At 40.8% G+C, this 21553-nt stretch overlaps 1 protein-coding gene across 1 annotated transcript in view; it reads right to left on the bottom strand.

The window, feature by feature from the left end:
- LOC114653397 (piezo-type mechanosensitive ion channel component 2) overlaps positions 1-21553 on the bottom strand; it is a 558353-nt gene that overhangs the window by 218925 nt on the left and 317875 nt on the right. The gene's annotated exons all lie outside the window — the stretch shown is intronic.

Here is a 21553-nt window from a genome sequence, read left to right as displayed (position 1 = left end):
ATCTGGCAAACAAAAAACAGAATCCAGAAATTATTGCTAAAACTGTAATTTTACAGTTCTTGCAGAATTTTAATGCATTATTGTAGCCTTCAAGATTTTATTTTAGGTTTATAAGTACAGTAGTACCTAGAATAATCTAGCCATTAGATTTTAATGGGGCATGTCACCATTGTGTCAGTCTGAGTAAGCAAATGTTTGGTCATGATAAAGAAAAGGGTTATCATTGTGAAAGATAATTATCTTTAATTGCTTTAAGGCAGATTAAATCTAGCTGTCTAGATAAATTTAAGTCAACACTGCAGGGTCGACAGTTAAAATCAGGAAACTAGACTGTGTGGATAAAAGTATTACAGTTTCAATGAGAAATATTTTAAAAAATTAACTTTATTGATCTAGACAAGGATGTTGTACCATGTTAGCCATTATGAATGTAGAGAAAAGCCAAGCAAAATGACACCTTTTATTGGCTAAGTAAAAAGATTACAATATGCAAGTTTTCGAGGCAACTCAGGCCCCTTCTTCAGGCAAGAAGAAGGGTTCTGAGTTGCCTCGAAAGCTTGCATATTGTAATCTTTTTAGTTACCCAATAAAAGGTGTCATTTTGCTTGGCTTTTCTCTACATTGAACTAGAGAATAAAGCAAAAAAAAGTTACATGGTAAGCAGGTCAGAAAAAAAACAATGTTTGTAAAATAAATGCTTTAGAGAACCAATTAAACCCACTATCACCTTGGGTTTGCCCAAAAAAATAAAGTTAAAAGCATATTTGAACATGTTCACTGGACACACATACACACAAATCAGGTCTGTTCTTGATTATAGAGACTATATTTCCCCTAATTTTAAATGTCTTTTTCTCAGAATAGAAGTAGTAAACAAAAGTCGTGGAAGCATTAATTGAAGCAAAAACTATTTTAACATGGAGAAAAAGGAGTCTTCCAGCCCTGTTGTTATTTTTAGTGGAAATCATAAGTTTTACTGTGAGCAAAGTAGGAAGCCACCACACATTGTTTGTGTCCTGAGTTTTTAGAAGAGTTTCTGGCAATTGGGCTATATAAAGATCAAGTTAAGAAGCTCTATGATGGGGAGAACTGGGTTGTGCTCATTGCATGAAAAGGTATTTGAATAAGAAACAGCATATTTCACGATTCTGTGCCCTTTTAATTTTTTTCTGGTTCTACTTTGTGCATTTCTTGTCTTTTTCTTGCTTTTCAGTATTTTGAAATAAAAGGAATTCACTCCTGTTATATTTTTTTTATTTAAAATTGAAGAATTCTTGTTAATTTTGTAATTCTGGAATTCCTTATTGTTTTGACATGACGCTATCTTGATTTTATGGATATTTGTGTACTTTTGCTACCAGTGTGGCTAGGATGTCCATGATATTACTGTTGTGAGATTTTAAACATCAGCATTACATACTTCACAGTTGTCCAAGAACCTGGATAAATTATAAGTGTATAAAAGTAAATATAAATAAATAAGTGTATATATACAGTAAATAGTGTGTTTGATCATGTGGCTTTGAAATATCTCTGTGCTTTCTCAATTTGATTTTTGGTTAAGGTTTGGCACTAATGTTAACCAACCCCAATTGGCACTCATTAAAATGGAGCAGAATATGCATCCTCCAATTTAAAAAAAAGTAAAAAATGAGATTGCAGCCAGAGTGTGAGACCTTCCACTGCACACTATACATCACAGGAAAATTGCAACCTAAAATCTGAAACACAAGTCGCTAGACCTTCAGCAATAAATGTAATCCAAATTTAAATCAGTGGAAATAAACAGACAACAGATTAAATGATGCAGAAGACATTTTATAAAATATAAAACCAGTAAACTGGATAAAGAAGTCACATAAATTAATGTAAAGATTAATTAAATGCATATTTCAAAAACTGAAATGAACACACAGTCAACAGTTGACCTCAAGCATTTATGTAAGATGATGAATGCGTTTAATAGTCGAAACCTAAATTAAAAACCTGAAAAACTTCAACATCATGATGCATGCCCTATAGATGAGGTACTGCAGAAACCTTAGACTCATTAAGCTCTTATGCTTTCAATGATATTGAAGTCTAGAGCAGGAAGGAACTTCAAAATATTTAGCTCAATTAATGTTTTCAGATCATTACCCCGAACATCTTAAGCTATGCAAGGTTGTTCCTTTTATACTGGTCTTCTTGGTCAGTTATTTTATAAAGAAACTAATTCAATTTAGATTTCAATGTTGCATTTACGATATTACAGTATAAGATGTAGAAGCTTCCCCCAAGAGTGAAATGGTCTTTATTATGTTTTCTTATTCTTTAAGAGCAGCAATTTTTGCATTATTTTTTGCCATCACTGTTAAGATTGAATTAAGTAAGAAGTAGTTTTTAGAATTAAATTAGATAAGGTCTCTTTGTGTTAAGGACGTAATGTTCAAACCCATAATAACTGGATTTTTTGGGTGATCAGACGCTGTTGAGTAAGACCTTTTGGCAGAATTAGACTTTATCAAGTGACATTGTAGAAAGCTTTCATGTGGGGAAAAAACAGATAGATCACTTCTGATGTGAACTAGTAATGATAGGAAATTGAAAGCAGTGACATGGAATGCAAGATACAGGCAGCCATCAACATCAAGGTGTAATGTGGGATCAAACTGTTTTAATTACTACTAGCCAACCCGCGGCGTATGCCGCATAATTATGTATTGATGGGTGAACACTTGCTGAACGACACAGTTGTCCAAATGGGGTGGGTTTGTGGATACCACTGTGAGTGAATGAAAAGATGGACATCTGGAGAGAGCAACATACAATTGTCCGTGACTGAAAGCGGGATCGTCTGTGACGATGGAGGCCACGCTGGTGAAAGTTACTTCGTTGGTAGGGATAAGTTTCAACACTTGTTCATTAAGGTGTAGCGAGTCTTCGTTGTTGACGCTTAATATAGCTTGCATACTGAGTTGTTCCGGAGTCACAGTTGAGAAACACTTTTTTAATGTCTTTTAAGCACAGGGAAAAAAATTAACATGTGAAACATCCGTAATGTAATAAGCCACCAAGAAAAGTAACATTGCAACAATGCACGCTACGATCCGATCGCTGTAAACAAAAGTGAAAACAAAATCGAGGCCGGTGCATTCTTTAACTGCCTTGTAGCGCAATGGTAGTGCTGCTGTTTTGCAGTAAGGAGACTGTGGAAGATTTTGGGTTCGCTTCCCGGTTTCTCCCTGTGTGGATAGCGCTTTGAATACTGAAAACACCGGTATATCAATGTAATGAAGTATTATTATTCTTATGCATCCAGCGCTCTCTCTCTCCCGCGCCTGTATGCGTGTGTGTGTCGCTCGCTCTCTCTCGCTCGCTGCACGTGTTCCTGCAGGCATACCAGTAAGTGAATGAAAAGATGGAACTCTGGAGAGAGCAACATACAACTGTCCGTGACTGAAAACTGGTTTTGGCAGATACATGCACATCTTTTTGAAAGTTTGGCCCTGTGCCTTATCAATTGTCATCGCAAAGGCAAATCTAACAGGAAATTGTCTTCGTGTTAAAGTAAAAGGCAAATTATCCGCGACAAACTGTTTTACACGCTGCATACCAACCCGTGGCGTAGTATACGCTGCATAATCACGCCGCTTTTTTAATGTTTTTTAAGCAGAGGGAAAAAACGAACATTTGCAAAATCCGTAACGCCGCTTTCAGTAAGTACAATGCACACGCGTTTAATTTGTCAGCCACTTTTTGCCAGCAGTCTTTTCTGGTTTGGGCTGCTTTTGCAGTGTTACCGCTTGTGCATATTAAATCTTGAAATCCTTCGAGTAACTAATTAACTAACTAACACCCACGCAGCTTGTGAGAAAAAAATGTGCCCGTTCTTTCATCATTTTGTTGCAGCCTATCAAAGACTTGCTGATCATGTTTTCTAGACTCAATATACAGTGGAACCTCGGTTCACAACCATAATTCGTTCCAAACCTCTGTTCGTAAACCGATTTGGTCGTGAACCGAAGCAATTTCCCCCATAGGATTGCATGTAAATACAATTAATCCATTCCAGACCATACGAACTGTATGTAAATATATTTTTTTAAAGATTTTTAAGCACAAATATAGTTAATTATTACACCATAGAATGCACAGTGTAATAGTAAAAACATTGAATAACACTGACATAAACACCCAGGCTCCCTGCTCAGCTGCATGGCATGTGCAATGCATGCGCAGGCTCTCTCTCTCAGCAGCACGCGAGCCTCCCCAGCCCCCCCCCCCTCTCTCTCAGCAGCACACGAGCCCCCTCTCTCAGCAGCACGGGAGCCTCCCCAGCCCCTCTCTCTCTCTCAACAGCACGTAAGCCTCCCCAGCCCCCCCCCTCTCTCTCTCTCAGAAGCACGCAGCCTCCCCAGCCCCCCCTCTCTCTAAGCAGCATGCAAGCCTACCCAGCACCCCCCCTCTCTCTCTCAGCAGCACGCGAGCCCCCACCCCCTCTGTCTCTCTGCTTCGGGCATTTCTCCCCTGTGTAGTGTGTGAGCGAGTGAGAAGAGAGAGAGAGAGCAAGCCAGTACGTTACAGTGAGCGAGAGCAGGCTCGAAGGCAATGTGTTCCTGTGGTATAGCGGATCCATAGCTCCCCTTCAAAAGGCCATTTTTAATCAGGCGACTGACAGTAGTGGAGTCAGGCACAGAGAAGGTCAGCTGCAGAGAGAGCGTCTCAACTGTTGCAGGGCCTGAAGCAGGTGAGACGCTAATGAGAAAGAGGCACAGGGCTTATTGGTTTTTAAAGACTGTTTCCTTCATTGTGTTTTAACTTCAGTTTTAAAGGATTGCGCGTCTCTCTCTTGCGCTGCCTGTGTGTGCCTCTGTCTCTCTCTGGCGTTGCCTCTCTGTGTGTGTGTGTGCGCGCCCCCCTCTGTCTCTCTGGCGCTGCCTGTGTGTGCGCGGCTCTCTCTATCGCACTGCCTGTGTGTGAACCAAGGTTCCACTGAGGTTGACTAATGAAAAGTCAACGTGGCTCAGAGCTGCAAGTGTACTGTGGCACAGACAAACAGAAATGACGGCATGTTTCCCTTGGCGTCGCGTCCGAGTTGGTGGGCGTGGCTCTGTGATTCTTTCGTTGTATCCAATGGTCTAAGAGTTGGTGGGCGTGGCTCCTTCCTGCGTGCGCCATTGGCGTCTTACTTGTCGGCGGTTTAGTGAATCCACGCCCCTTCCGGCGTGCTTTCCATGGTCGGCTACTTGTCTTCTGGCTTAGTGAATTATATATATAGATATGATAAACTAGAGGATCAGTAAAAGTGCTGATCAGTTAAAGTGCTTAAAAAGGAAAACAGACAAACACATAGACTCCCTAAGAGATTACCATTTATATCCATAGCTATTATTTTTTAGCACTAATGATGCATGCTGGACTGATCATCATGGTTTCATTCATTCAAGTCAATATGAAAAACAATTGAATCCTTAGTGATTTCAAATTTTATGTATATTTGAAAGATTAAAAGACTGAAAGGAGACTCCTATGGGGCTATATACCATACAATTTCAAACGCTAAGATACAATCATCTTATAACAATGCTGGTACTAAGTGAGATGCAAAGTATACCAAATTAGAATAGCACCATTAAAAGTAAGAACAAAAAAGTATTAAAGTATTGTCTGACATATCTTATAATTTAAACATAAATTATCATATATGTAAGAGTGGTACAGTGGCTGAGAAAAGATGCCTAGCAGCGCAAGATCTCTGGAATTCTGGGACTGTGTGGGTAAATGTTATCAATTCTCATCATGTCTGCATGGGGTTTACCTCATCTACTTTGATTCTGCTTTACATGCCAAAATTGTGCTAAGTTATTTCGCCTGTTGAGATTATGTGTGCTCTTCAATAGACAAGCACCACCCTAAAGTGATTTCTTGCCTTGCACCAAGTGCTGCTAGAAGATTCTAAAGTGTTTTGTGACCATAAAATTGGATTAAGCAGGTTTATTGCATAATTATGGTTTAACTGCATACAGTATATGTATTCAGGGGAGAGAGACATTTATGCCATCCAAATTGCATTGTAGAATCATGCTATTTAGCAACAAAAATTGTATTAATCAATTGTAGTTTGTTTTCATTTTTATATAAACAGTTACATATACTAAAAATAAATATTTCTTTTTTCTTAGAACACTTTTTAGTCTAAAGAACTGAGTTCTCTAAATAGTTAATTTGGTATCATTTTAAATCATCCAAACTATGCATTTGGTGCAATTTGAACACAAATATTGGAAATCGTGTATATTTGCTTAACATTGAAATACAATCTGTGTATCATCTCCAGACTCAAATACTGGCAACAAGAATTACCTCTTTACTATTCACTTAACACATTGATTTTAGGTTTCTTCTTTTTTAATTTATTTACAAGTGCAAGATTTTATACTTTGTAAAGATAGTTGGTTTTCCACCAGCTTTTTATTGATGTTTCTAAAAAGGAATGATTGAGAATAGTTTATAGTTTTTCACAACATGCAAGACTAAGATGTCTTTTGCAAGGGAAAACATTCAACTTGTTTTTTTCTTTAGTTCTAGATAAATCACTGACAAAAAAAAAATAATTTTACATCAGTGGACAAACTATGAATAATTATAATTATAACAAAAATAAATAGTTATAAATAGTACCATAGTGCATCCACAACACTATCTTTTTTGTCTGCAAATTGAAAGGTGAGGGAACATTTTGGAAACCCATTCTTCTAAATCCAATATTCTAAATCAGCATTAATCCAAATCCAGATAAGATTACAGGCAACAATAAAACATATTTTACAATTCAGGTTAAATTTCAAATTTGGATGATGCTGTAATTAGAGCTGCAGCCTCATAGCTCCAGGCCAAATCCTAGCTCAGTCTCTGCATTTTGTAGAGTTGCATCTTTCCTCCAAGTTTGTGGGGCTGCTTTTTGGTCTCCACCAATTTCTTAAGGATGAGTTTAATAGGTAAATGTGTAAATTTAAACTGATCTATGCAGAATAAGTGTGTGGATACTATTGTGCCCTGCCAGTCACTGGCATCTTATCCAGAGTTGGCCCCTGCTTTGCACCCAAGGCTGCGAGGATAGACTCTGGTCACCTGTAACCCTGAACTGCATTAGTCCAATTTGAAAATGACTGCATGGATTGTAAATTGCGGCAACTGTACTATAGGTTAAAGGTATGCTAGCTTGAAAAATATCTCCTTAGCATGAAAACAATGGGCTTATCTAAAGTGTACTGTATATGTAACAGTATCCTGCTCTTGATCACTGTTTTCAATTTTATGCCAGACTAGTTCTTACTTTCCATCATTCTGTCAGAAAAGGTATGTCCCTTTATCAATGGGACTGAAGATAGCACTGCCTCTCCAACTACATATCTGACTTTTAGCACAATGCTTTTGAGTTAAAAGTTTTTTCACAATGCTTTTGAGTTATTTTTGGATTTATTCATAGAAACCCAAGTGACCTATTGTTAGGTCTTTCAACCTAAGCACTTAGGTTTCCAAGATAAGCCATATTTAAGAAATACCTTTAAACAAATACCCATGATATTCTTTCTATACTCAGTCAGACACAGACTGTATGAAATGATGAAGAGAACTGTAAGATTAACTCTATAAAATATATGATTGATAGCGTTTCACTGCAGTGCTTAATATGATACCCTGAGCTAGTAAAATAAATAGAAAAGAAATTACCACACCAACTTAAAGTAAATTCTCTTTCTATGGGCTAGACACTAAAGTCTAGCTTTAACATTCTCACAGAGGGAAATTGCTGTTTAAAATCTGTCTTCAATTTCTACATATGTATAGCCTTCCTGTTTCCTTTGATATGTATGCTGCCTGCATGAAGTCTGTTATTATTGGTGTAAATGATGATAACTGGCATGTGCAGTTGAATTTGTGATAATAAACCTTCACACATCTCCTGCAATGGCAAGAAAGACAATAAGGACTGAGGCCAGATGGTAGCAATTTCTTACATATGTATTTAATTCATTTGCAAAAGAACAAAAAATGATCTAAATAACTGAGCAATGAAATGTAACTTGCTTGGGTGCATCAGTCATTTTGATTGTGGAAAATTAACCTTCAGTAATCCATTTCGTGTGAATAGCTTCAAATTTGTTATCCCATTACTTTATTAGATAAAGAACCAAATTCTCAGTGGAAGGTTATAATAAAAATCTATGACATTGATATTTTACCAGTTAAAAATTTCCCCTTGGGGATTAATAAATTATACATTATATAAAAAAAATAAAAAATTACAAAAGGACTCTAAATATGATTTCTTTCTAAAAGACTATTTTCTCAAACTCGGGCATAATGTTTAAAGTTGGTGCTTCACAGCTCTTATGGTACTAGATTCAGACTCACACTGGGGGACTAATATTGCAACAATGTATATGTGTCCCTGAATGACTCTTCGGAGAAGACAATGGAGAAATTCAGTTACATGGAAGCTGAATTTTCAGCAACAGTCATTTTTGATTTAGTGTTTGACTGAATGCAAAAAAAGATAAAAACTTTTAATATTCTAGTAAACAGAAACAAAGACCATGGTAAAACATTTTTATGACTGTTCTGTTTAATTGCAGAAAAAATAATGCAATTAATTAAATAATTAAATATTTTATGTTCTGCTACAATAGATGTCACTGGCACATTAACAGTAAGTGTTCCCTTTGAAGGAATGGTTTTGTGTGCAGGGTTAGTTCATGTCTTACAACCAATGCTGTCAGAATATTTTCCAGAACATTGCAAACATATAAATGGACTAAGCTGGTATGGTCAATTAATACATGAATGATTACATATTCAGTTTGTAGTGGGCAGCACTGCTGTCTCACACGTGTTGAAGGCTGGGTCTGCATTCTGACTAATATTTGTGTGAGTTTCTCCAGGTACTCTGTTTTCCTCCACACATCTGAAAGACATCCACTGTTGGGCATCACCAAATTGTCCAGTATAAGAGTAATATCTGCAATATTATGGTTTCCTATTCAGGGTTGATTCCAGCACTCTATAGTGAAAAATATAGAAATTGATGCATATGGAATATATGGTTTGCAAAAGCAGGACCTAGCAAAAACAGCAGATTGGTTATGTGCATTATGACTTCAAACAGGAAACTCTATCCAAGTTATAAAGTTGACCTTCGCTGAAAATTGTCATTTAAGTTAATATCAGAGAATATACATCAGCAAATGTTTCACCTGATGAAAAATGTATTAATATTATATTGTGAAATGTTTGTAATGTCTAAATGCATTTCACATTTGTTTAAAAGTGGATAAAAACTCATTATTTAAGTCAATGAACCTAAGTGAAAGTAGTTAATTATGAATTATTTTATTTTTATGAAACGTTTTATGTTTGGGGTGGCACGGTGGCGCAGTGGTAGCATTGCTGCCTCACAATAAGGAGACCAGGGTTCGCTTCCCGGGTCCTCCCTGTGTGGAGTTTGCATGTTCTCCCCGTGTCTGCGTAGGTTTTCTTCCGGGCGCTCCCGTTTCCTCCCACAGTCCAAAGACATGCAGGTTAGGTGGATTGGCGATTCTAAATTGGCCCTAGTGTGTGCTTGGTGTGTGGGTGTGTTTGTGTGTGTCCTGCGGTGAGTTGGCACCCTGCCCGGGATTGGTTTCTGCCTTGTGCCCTGTGTTAGCTGGGATTGGCTCCAGCAGACCCCCGTGACCCTGCTTTCGGATTCAGCGGGTTGGATAATGGATGGATGGATGGATTTTTTGTTTGCCTTACTCAACACAGTCATAGGTCACGGTCTAAATGGGATATGTAGGCATTAAAATTTATATATGCTGTTTTAGTTGACTTAACCATAGAGAAGGTGAATTTACTTGTAACACTATCAAGATTTTTTTTAACTGATTTGATAACTATTTAAGATGATCATTAAACATGAAAGGTATCTGTTACATTTCAGTGTCAGAAATGTCCCCAATTGTAAAAAAATTGAAACATATAACACATGGGCAGGGGAAATAATATATTTGTCACTATCTACAAATAAAACGTGGCTTTGACACTCCAATATTATCCATTTTTCCTTATTTCATCTTATGCTAAGTAAACACCTTGTTTTTAAAATGGACAACTTCATTCTATGAATTCTACGAAGCATTGATTTTAAACTTTTGTTATTTGTTTTTAAAGCCTTGCATGGTCTCGCTCCAAAATATATCTGTGACCTCCTTCACCCCGCTGTACCACCACGAACACTGAGGTCATCTGGATGACTGCTCCTTGTAATGCCAAGATCTCGGCTGAAGTCTAAGGGAGACAGAGCTTTTTCAGTTGTTGCTCCTAGGCTTTGGAATGACTTATACCTCTGCACATCAGGTCTTCATCCTCAATCGAGGTTTTTAAAAGTCGGCTTAAGACCAACTTGTTTTCTTCTGTCTTTCATTGTGTATGATGGGATTGTGGTGGATATTACAATTGGTTGTTTTATTAATCTGCTTTTGCATGATTGTTTGTATTGTGTTTATTTGAATGCTTTTTTGTACAGCATTTTGGCGCAACCTCTTGTTGTTTTAAATGTGCTTTTATAAATAATTAATCTAATTTAATCTACTGTGAAACCTGCTACAAATATAAAAGTACAATATGCCTGTAACTATTAAAGTGGTCAGTCTGCCAACCATTGAAAAATAGAAATGCATGCTGATAAATTGCATCACAAGGCTTGCCGAGGTTTCCCTAATGGTATGATTTCATGATGAGCAGCAAAAACAAAAAATACATGGCTTTCCAGTAACAAACAACCAAGAAACAAACGTCTGCATATGGTGGGTGAAAGGTAATCTGTTTGAGCATGGTTAATTAAATTCAGGTAGTAAACAGGGTGGCTAATGTCATCTTAAACATTCTGTTAATAAGCCAGGTTGGAAACTTATGTCAGTGAGAATTTAAGTGTTGTTTGTATACCACCTGTAATTCACAAGCATGAGTCAAGTGGTCCTTAACATGATAGTCATTTTATTAGAGCAATATAACTTCTAAATCTCTCAGATAAATCAGCCCATTATGCATAGATATTTATTTTTTTAACTATTCATTTAACAATGTTTTTGTTCCCCAACATCTGTGGTACTAAATGAACTTAGGTCTAAAATTATAGGCCTAAAATAATACCATGGATCACACAATCTGACATGCTTGCAGACAGTATTTATAGTGTTACATTATCTTTGCATTGTTTTGGCACGTGAAGAGGTTTTGCAATTAACCAAGAGGATTAATAAACATGAACAAATGAGAATATTATTGAGTAGTATGAAAACAGTATTCATGCCTCATTCAATGATTTTCACATAGCCGCTGTACTCATTCCCACTACCATTCTGCTGGGCAACAATCCTTTCAGTAAGCTGCACTTTACTATGTTACTGATAGTGAACTGTTGTGCTACATTCTGCAGTAACAACTTACAGTATACTTTCTACTTACTTATTGTCATCACCTCCTTTCTTTCTCATGATAAGGCTTTTGTTCTTGATTTTTATGGGTTCACTTTACCCTCAAAAAATTATCGAAAGTTCATTGCGGGCTTTTAGAGGTTTCTTTAGTACATCATTTGAAACTAATAAATAAAAAAAAAACTATATTAAACAAATAGCATACATTCAGATCAAAACTAAAACCAGATTTACCAACATATACAAAACAATTTTGGAAAAAAAAAAGTTAAATAAACAGAAAAAAACAATTGAGTCAGAGAAAGATCCCTGGCTGAACCATGACATAACATTCTTCCGCAATGGCATTTTTTTTTTGCTATGGTCACCACAATTTTGAGATTATTTGTTGATAGTTGCTATACTTTTTCTAGTTAAGGTCAAATGGAGTATGGGTAGTGTAACATCACTGGGTCCAAGATATAAAGGCCAGTGTCATGCACTTTCTGATTGTCTAAGATTGTGCATTCAATGCCAAGCCTTAAAACTATTATTCTTTTCTTGTTTAAAAAGCTTGATTCTTCTCAAATTTAGTCTTTCTTCACTTCAACCTTTACTGTCAATACACATCTTTGGCCATTGCAATCCTTTAATTTTATACGATGTGTTACATGCTGCATCAAAAAGTGTGTCACTTAAAAACAAAATTTCCTCTGGCAAATGAATGTATACAATGATTATTTGTGCTTTAAAGGTGGTAACTGTAATGTGCAATTACAATAACAAAGTACTGTTGCCCACAGTTGGTCCACTGATTCTTTGAGTGGTCAGTCTGAAACACCATAAGAAGCACTGACATATTGCTTATGCTTGGAATATTTTTAATAAAATGAAAAGAAAACTGAATCCTTTCCCTTAATTTGTAATTTTTCTGCTATTGATGAGAGTAATACCTCAGTTAAGTAAGTAGATACATTCCAGAATTTTGGTTACTGATAAGATACATTGTTACTGAAGGTAGATTTAACATAGAATATATATGGATACATTTTGTAATGATCCTGAGGGTCAGTGTGGGTGGTTTGCATGGGTGTTGTGGGATTCATGCCATTTATTGTCTCATTCCAGTGATGTGCATGGCTACTGGCTGTTAGATTTACACAGCAAACACCAAGTTTAAAAGGATCTTTTGATAAAAAAGATTGAGCTCATCATTATTTTATTCCTTCCACTTAAAAAGTTACTGTACAACGTTATGTATATATTCAATGACAATACACTTTTAAAAAAGATCATGAAATTCTTACTTTTATTTTATAATTCCGCCGATTGTGTTTAGGATCAGTAATTTAGATTGGAACAACAAAAACCTCCTATGATGAATAAAAAATTTGGACAGTGTTATCCCTCGCCTGGACGCGGGTCACGGGGGCCCACCTCTGGAGCCAGGCTTGGAGGTGGGGATCGGTGGCGAGCACCTGGTGGCCGGGTCTGCACCCATGGGGTTCGGCCGGGCACAGCCCGAAGAGGCAACATGGGTCCCCCTTCCCATGGGCTCACCACCTATGGGAGGGGCTAAGGAGGTAGGGTGCAGTGTGAGTTAGGTGGTGGCCGAAGGCGGGGACCTTGGCGGTCTGATCCTTGGCTACAGAAGCTGGCTCTTGGGACGTGGAATGTCACCTCTCTGAAGGGGAAGGAGCCTGAGCTAGCGCGTGAGGTCAAGATATAGTCGGGCTCACCTCGACGCACAGTTTGGACTCTGGAACCAATCTCCTTGAGAGGGGCTGGACTCTCTACCACTCTGGAGTTGCCCCAGGTGAGAGCCGCCGAGCGGGTGTGGGCATACTTATTGCCCCCCGACTTGGAGCCTGTTCAGTGGGGTTTACCCCGGTGGACGAGAGGGTAGCCTCCCTATGCCTTCGGGTGGGGGGACAGGTACTAACTGTTGTTTGTGCGTATGCGCCGAACAGCATTGGAGTACCCACCCTTTTTGGAGTCCCTGGAGGGGGTGCTAGAGGGCATACCTTCTGGGGACTCCCTCGTACTGCTGGGAGACTTCAATGCTCATGTGGGCAATGACAGTGAGACCTGGAAGGGCGTGATTGGGAGAAATGGCCCCCCCGATCTGAACCCGAGTGGTGTTTTGTTATTGGACTTGTGTGCTCATCATGGACTGTCCATAACGAACACCATGTTCAAGCATAGGGGTGTTCATATGTGCACTTGGCATCAGGACACCCTAGGCCTCAGTTCGATGATCAACTTTGTGGTCGTATTGTCGGACCTGCGGCCACATGTCTTGGATACTCGGGTGAAGAGAGGGGCAGAGCTGTCAACTGATCACCACCTGGTGGTGAGTTGGCTTCGTTGGTGGGGGAGGATGCCGGTCAGGCCTGGTAGGCCCAAACGTGTTGTGAGGGTCTGCTGGGAACGTCTGGCAGAGTCCCCTGTCAGAAGTAGCTTCAACTCCCACCTCCAGCAGAACTTCGACCATGTCCTGAGGGAGGTGGGGGACATTGAGTCCGAATGGGCCATGTTCCGTGCCTCTATTGTTGAGGCGGTTGACAGGAGCTGTGGCCGTAAGGTGGTTGGTGCCTGTCGTGGCGGCAATCCCCGAACCTGTTGGTGGACACCGGGGGTGAGGGATTCCGTCAAGCTGAAGAAGGAGTCCTACAGGACCCTTTTGTCCTGTGGGACTCTGGAGGTATCTAATAGGTACCGGCTGGCTTCAGTGGTTGCTGAGGCAAAAATTCGGGCGTGGGAGGAGTTTGGGAGGAGTTTGGGGAGACCATGCAGAATGACTTTTGGACGGCTTTGAGGAGATTCTGGTCCACCATCCGGCATCTCAGGAGGGGGAAACAGTGCAGTGCCAACACTGTATATGGTGGGGATGGTGCGCTGCTGACCTCGACTCGGGATGTTGTGGGTCGGTGGGGGGAGTACTTCGAAGACCTCCTCAATCCCACTAACATGCCTTCTAATGAGGAAGCAGAGCCTGGGGACCTGGAGGTGGGCTCCCCCATCTCTGGGACTGAGGTCACCGAGGTGGTCAAAAAACTCCTTGGTGGCAGGGCCCCGGGGGTGGATGAGAAATGCCCGGAGTTCCACAAGGCTCTGGATGCTGTGGTACTGTCTTGTTTGACATGCCTCTGCAACATCGCATGGACATCGGGGACAGTGCCTTTGGATTGGCAGACTGGGGTGGTGGTCTCCCTCTTTAAGAAAGGGGACCAGAGGGTGTGCTCCAACTACAGAGGGATCACACTCCTCAGCCTCCCTGGAAAAGTCTATTCGGGAGTCCTGGAAAGGATGGTCTGTCAGATAGTCGAACCTTGGATTCAGGAGGAACTGTGTGGTTTTAGTCCTGGTCGTGGAACAGTGGACCAGCTCTACACCCTTAGCAGGGTCCTAGAGGGTGCATGGGAGTTTGCCCAACCAGTCTACATGTGTTTTGTGGACTTGGAAAAGGCATTCAACTGTGTCCCTTGGGGAATCCTGTGGGGGGTGCTCCGGGAGTATGGGGTACTGGACCCCCTGATAAGGGCTGTTCGGTCCCTGTACAACCGGTGTCAGAGCTTGGTCCACATTGCCGGCAGTAAGTCGAACCCGTTTCCAGTGAGAGTTGGACTCCGCCAGGGCTGCCCTTTTTCACCGATTCTGTTCATAACTTTTATGGACTCAGGATTGGGTCACTGCTGTTTGCAGATGATGTTGTCCAGTTTGCTTCATTAGACCGTGATCTTCAGCTCTCTCTGGATTGGTCCGCAGCTGAGTGTGAAGCGGCTGGGATGGGAATCAGCACCTCCAAATCCGAGACCATGGTCCTCAGCCGGAAAAGGGTGGAGTGCCCTCTCAGGGTTGAGTGCGAGATCCTGCCCAAAGTAGAGGAGTTCAAGTATCTTGGGGTCTTGTTCACAAATGAGGGGAGAATGGAGCGTGAGATCGACAGGCAGATCAGTGCAGCGTCCGCAGTGATGCGGGCTCTGCATCGGTCTGTCGTGGTGAAAAAGGAGCTGAGCCGTAAGGCAAAGCTCTCAATTTACCAGTCGATCTACGTTCCTACCCTCACCTATGGTCATAAGCTATGAGTAGTGACCGAAAGAATGAGATCGTGAATACAAGCGGCTGAAATTAGTTACCTCCGCAGGGTGTCTGGGCTTTCCCTTAAAGATAGGGTGAGAAGCTCAGTCATCCGGGAGGGGCTCAGAGTAGAGCCACTGCTTCTCCGCATCGAGAGGAGTCAGATGAGGTGGCTCGGGCATCTGATCAGGATGCCTCCTGGATGCCTCCCTGGTGAGGTGTTCCAGGCACATCTAAGACCCAGGACACGCTGGAGGGACTATGTCTCCTGGCTGGCCTGGGAACGCCTCGGGATTCCCCCGGAAGAGCTAGAAAAAGTGGCCGGGGAGAGGGAAGTCTGGGCATCTCTGCTCAAGCTCAAGAAAAGTAATCTCCCTCAAATAAAGCTTCTCAACAAGAAATTGAACTGTGGCCTACACTCTGGAAGCTCGCAGTGCTAATAGCTATGAGAATCTAGTGAGTAAATAAATTATATCTGAGGTAAGGAGTCACATCATAGATTCTGTATTAAAATTATCACTACATTTTACTTGTTTATATTATATTTTGCATATCATACTTGTTATACTTTGTTACATACTTAGAATGCCATTACGTTGTACTGTATGGCATCCATGAGAACATGCCCACAAATAATTTGGTAACTGCGGCAATTCTGGATATACTTTCAAACAAGATAATAAAGTTTAAGTTTTAATTTCTTGTTTATGTTTTCTGAGTACATAAGGTATTCTAGATCAGGCATACCAAACTCAGTACCATTGGTGGGCCGCTTCAACTGCCATATGTGCGTTAGCGGGCCGCACTGTAATAAGTACTATTATACTATTATACAAAGTTACTGTAGCTTTCTTTCCAATACTGAAAACTTTAAAAAATGTAACACTTAAACTTTAAAGTTTAAAGAAAAGCAATTTATTTCCATACAATCTCCGTACAACAGCGTACAATTAGAGTCTTAGCCTCTTAGCTAGGTCCTTATATAGGAGTCTTACAGTGTGAGATCTATTTCTTTTGTCCCGACACTTGGCATCTCTTGTTAGTAACCAGTTCGTCAATATCAGGCTTGAAATCTTGTGCAGCTGCAACTTTTATGAGAGATGAAAGGTGCTCGACAGTAAGTCTTGAGCGATGTGGGGTTTTGGTAGCTTTCATTAATTAATTAATAATTATTTATGTGCTTCCGAACATAAACAGTACTCTTGATGCCAACTTACGGATCTGCACATACGAGGGTGGCAGGTAAGCATACAAGCCTGGCGCACCAACTTTGTTGTATTTTGCCTTCAGAATAGAATGTGACTGCAGTTCAATCAATTCCATTTGGATATTCTCAGGCACATTCTCAATGTTGTAAGAGTATGGTGACGTAAACAGCGCAAAGTCCTGTTCAAGTGAACTGAAATCACAAAAATGCTCACTGAATTCATTGCTCAGTAATTCAAGCTGGAAAACAAATCCTCCAAAAATAAAATTTTACTTTACTAAGTTTACTTCAAAGTTTATATTGTAAAATAAGCCAATATGCAAAAAGCCCCCTGACCTACACTAATTTTACAAACTCAAAATCACAAAACTTTGTTAATAAACAGCTCACCAACTTCTCACGTCCACTTCAGATCTTCAGCTGTAGTCTGCATTAACTGTTCGTTACAATACTAGCATAAAATTACATACAACTAGAGCAAAAAAACATGAAAATATGCGAGCTATTACTACTCGTGATGGTCAGTTCTGCCCAGTGGCCAGTCTCAGCAGCCCAGCCACTAGTGTAGCCTGCCAGGCTGCTGCAGCCTAGGACTTCAGTTGCGACGTCGCGGCTCATTAATTTTGGTCAAGGCTCATGGGGGGTGGGGGGGCTTTGGGGCGCTGGGGCATTATCATGCCTAGGGTATCAAGGTGCTGATGCCACAGCTGCAACTATACTAGCAGATGACGTTTCCGGTACCGTAATGCCATGGGAAAACGCGCTTTTGTCAGAAGGCGGAAATAAGAAAAGTCAATAAGTAACGCCGAAGATGCAGAATGATTCAATCACAAACGATAGTAATCATTTTGTACAAGTTTAGTGCTAACTAGGATCTGTCATGCGGGCCGCACAGATTTCTGTGCGTGTTTGACATGCCTGTTCTAGATGACCCTAAAAATTCTTTCAGTATTTTATCAGTAATGTAAAGCACTGTAGTAGTAGTAGTAGTGTACACATTTGTGTTAAGTTATGTGACAATAAAAAGACTTGACTTGATATGATTAACATATAAAAAAAACCAAAAAAAATATTTATACAGAAACAAGCCCAAAACAAAGACAGTTCATGACAGGCATACAGTATGTCTATCACAATATAAACGCATGTTCAGTTTCCGGCTAACATATAATAAAATGCAAGCCGGCCAGTTATAACCATTTATGAATAAAAATATAAGATAATATTTCAATTAACACTGTCTATCAACTAACAGGAAGTGTACATATATTGCATTTGCTTACGACTGCACTGCCTCACACCCACACTACCTGGCTCCTCCTGGGTACTTGCCTGCATGTCTGCCTCCCAATCTCTCTTTCTCATTTTTTTTCTCCCCTCTCAGCCCATACAGGCTCCTTTTAAAATGACACTTTAATGGGGTACAGGTGTGCATGTGCCGCTCCCTCCAAGGAATTAATGAGGCACTTGTCTTTGCAATGAGGCAGGCACCACCCCCATCTGTCCCTGGAGTGAAGTGCATTCGCCTTATTACAGCCTGCACTGTGCAGGGCGTGAGTACTTATTTAAAATTAGCACAGCACCATGGACCACTTATCACAGAATATGTGTTCATGGACTGGCTCCCTGTCCAGGGTTTGTTTATGCCTTGTGCCCAGTGTTAGGTGAGATAGGCTCCAGCACTCCCTCCGATGATCCTGGTCTGGATTAAGTGTCTTAGAAAATTACATGACATCTAAGACCTCAAAACAGCATGTAGTGATCACATATTATTATAAAACCATTGACTATTTGTATCATCCTGTACATTTTTCTTTTATACTGAATTATTGTTCTGGAGTTCGATACCATAACACACTAAAATAAAATCTAAACACTGAAAGTCTGCGTTTAAGGTGAATGTGTGTTCTGGCACCCAACAACCATGAACTTGCCACAAAGAGAAAAGAAGCGATTAATAATGCTTGCAATTCAGCTACATCTTGTTTAGATCTGGGAATCCATCAGCCTCCAAACAAAATAAACACAAATTGGCATAACCAAGGTCTTTAATATCTAGTCAAGGGTGAACTATTTAAAGCATTCATTTTTATCTTCACCATTTCCACATTTTTTATTTACTTTGCATCATGAACCAGATCAAATATATGTAAAGGAACACCAAGAAACAGCATGAGCCCCAAAAGGCCAAAATGGCATACTTTGATACAGTTTTTTCAACTGTGCTTTACTGTTTCATGCACCGTTGATTCTACTACAAATCATTTCCCTGAAAAACAGAAACATTTGAAAAAGATACAAAGAGACATTTTATTATATTTTAAGAACTAAAAAGAGACATCTTGTTTAAAGATATCTGTCCAGCTCGATTCAGCTTATTGGGAACATTTTTAATTATTAATTATTTTTTTGATTACCAGAAAATGCTTTTCTATTTAAATTTTGCTGTGCAGGGCAGTAAAATCATTTCTCCCCTCTGCTTTTTCCTTCTGCTACACTTTAAAGTGAATTGGGTCAATACCTGGCGCCATATAGGTTGATAACCTAGAGGATCGACTATCTGTCAGAACACAGCAATACAGGAAATGATGGTATTTCAAAAAATAAAAAGAGTTTGGCAATAACAAAATAACACTGTGAAAAGAAAAAATGTGTAGCCTTTCTTTTCTCTCTCTCTCATATATATATATATATATATATATATATATATATATATATATATATATATATATATATATATATATATATATATATATATATATACTTACATACCTGTATATAAACTGCTCAAAAAAATTAAAGTAACACTTTGAAAACACATCAGATCCCAAAGGGAAAAAAATCATGCTGGATATTGTGGGGAACAGCCCGGACACAGACAGGTACACATGATGGTTTCACCACACACACATTTATTTACAGCTATTATTTACAATAGTGAGCACAAAACCCAGTGCCGCAGCACCAATCACCCCTTAAGTCCTGGCCACACAACACAATGCCTTCACTGTCTCTGGTCCGCCTTCACTCCTCTCCACTGAGCTTCGTCCACTTCCACCCAACTCTTGCCATCGAATGGAGGGAGGCGGCCCCTTTTATACACCCCCAGATGGACTCCAGGTGCTTCCCGAGGAGCCTCCGTTGACACACCCCTGTGTGGCGGAAGCTCTGGCTGTGTACCCGGAAGTCCTCTGGGTGTCCCCAATCCTCTTCCCCCCAGCACTTCCGGGTGTGGCGGAAGTGCTGAGGTCCAGGGCTCCCAAGGCATCGGGGCGCCCCCAGGCGGTAACCACGGGCCCCTACAGGGTTGAGCTTCCAAGCTCTGTACCCGTGGCCCCCAGTAGAACCAGGGCGGTCACCCCCTCGTGTTCTGGAGGAGGCACAAGCCCTCCTCTGGTCCTCCTGGGCATCTCAGCCGGGCATGAACCCCAGCCAGGTGCCACAATTTCTATACTGATATGGACTGGGTAATGTGTTAAGAACGAAAAGGATGCCACATCGTTTGATAGAAATGAAAATTATCAACCTACAGAGGGCTGAATTCAAAGACACCCCAAAAATAAAAGTAAAAAAATGATGCGCCAGGCTAGTCCATTTTGCCGAAATGTCATTGCAGCAAATCCAAATCGTACTCAGTAGTTTGTATGGCCCAGACGTCCTTGTATGCATGCCTGACAATGTCAGGACACGCTCCTAATGAGACGATGCATGGTGTCCTGGGGGATCTCCTCCCAGATCTGGACCAGGGCTTCACTAAGCTCCTGAACAGTTTGAGATGCAACCTGGCGGCGTTGGATGGACTGAAACATAATGTTCCAGAGGTGTTCTATTGGATTTAGAAGGATTTAGGTCAGGCGAGCGTGGGGGCCAGTCAATGGTATCAATTCCTTCATCCTCCAAGAACTGCCTACATACTCTCGCCACATGAGGCCGGGCATTGTCGTGCACCAGGAGGAACCCAGGACCCAATGTACCAGTATAGGGTCTGACAATGGGTCCAAGGATTTCATCATGATACCTAATGGCAATCAAGGCGCTGTTGTCTAGCCTGTAGAGGTCTGTGCGCCCATCCATGGATATGCCTCCCCAGACCATCACTAACCCACCACCAAACCAGTCATGCTGAACGATGTTACAGGCAGCATAATGTACTCTAAAGCTTCTCCAGACCCTTTCACGCTTGTCACATGTGTTCTGGGTGAACCTGCTGTCATCTGTGAAAAGCACAGGGCTCCAGTGGTGGACCTGCCAATTCTGGTATTCTATGGCATATGCCAATCAAGCTCCAGGGTGCAGGGCAGTGACCACAGGGCCCACTAGAGGACATCGGGCCCTCATGAAGTCTGTTTCTGATTGTTTGGACATTCACATCAGTGCCCGGCTGGAGGTGATTTTGTAGGGCTCTGGCAGTGCTCATCTTGTTCCTCCTTGCCCAAAGGAGCCAAAAGGAGAAGTTACTGGTCCTGTTGATGGGTTAAGGGCCTTCTAAGGCCCTGTCCAGCTCTCCTAGAGTAACTACCTGTCTCCTGGAATCTCCTCTGTGCCATTAAGACTGTGCTGGGCGACACAGCAAACCTTCTGGCAATGGCACATATTGATGTGCCATCCTGGCGAAGTTGGACTACCTGTGCAACATCTGTGATACTGACCGTAGCCAAATGCAAAACTAGTGAAAAAACTGTCAGAAAAGATGAGGAGGGAAAAATGTCAGTGGTCTCCAACAGTTAAACCATTCCTGTTTGGGGGTCGTCTCATTGTTGCCCCTCTAGTGCACCTGTAATATCATTAACACCAAAGCAGCTGAAACTGATTAACAACCCCCTCTGCT

Source organism: Erpetoichthys calabaricus, chromosome 6, assembly GCF_900747795.2.
Source record: "Erpetoichthys calabaricus chromosome 6, fErpCal1.3, whole genome shotgun sequence".
Taxonomy (NCBI): Eukaryota; Metazoa; Chordata; class Cladistia; order Polypteriformes; family Polypteridae; genus Erpetoichthys; species Erpetoichthys calabaricus.
The sequence above is the reverse complement of the archived record's forward strand: the minus strand, read 5'-3'. Positions and strand labels throughout refer to the sequence as shown.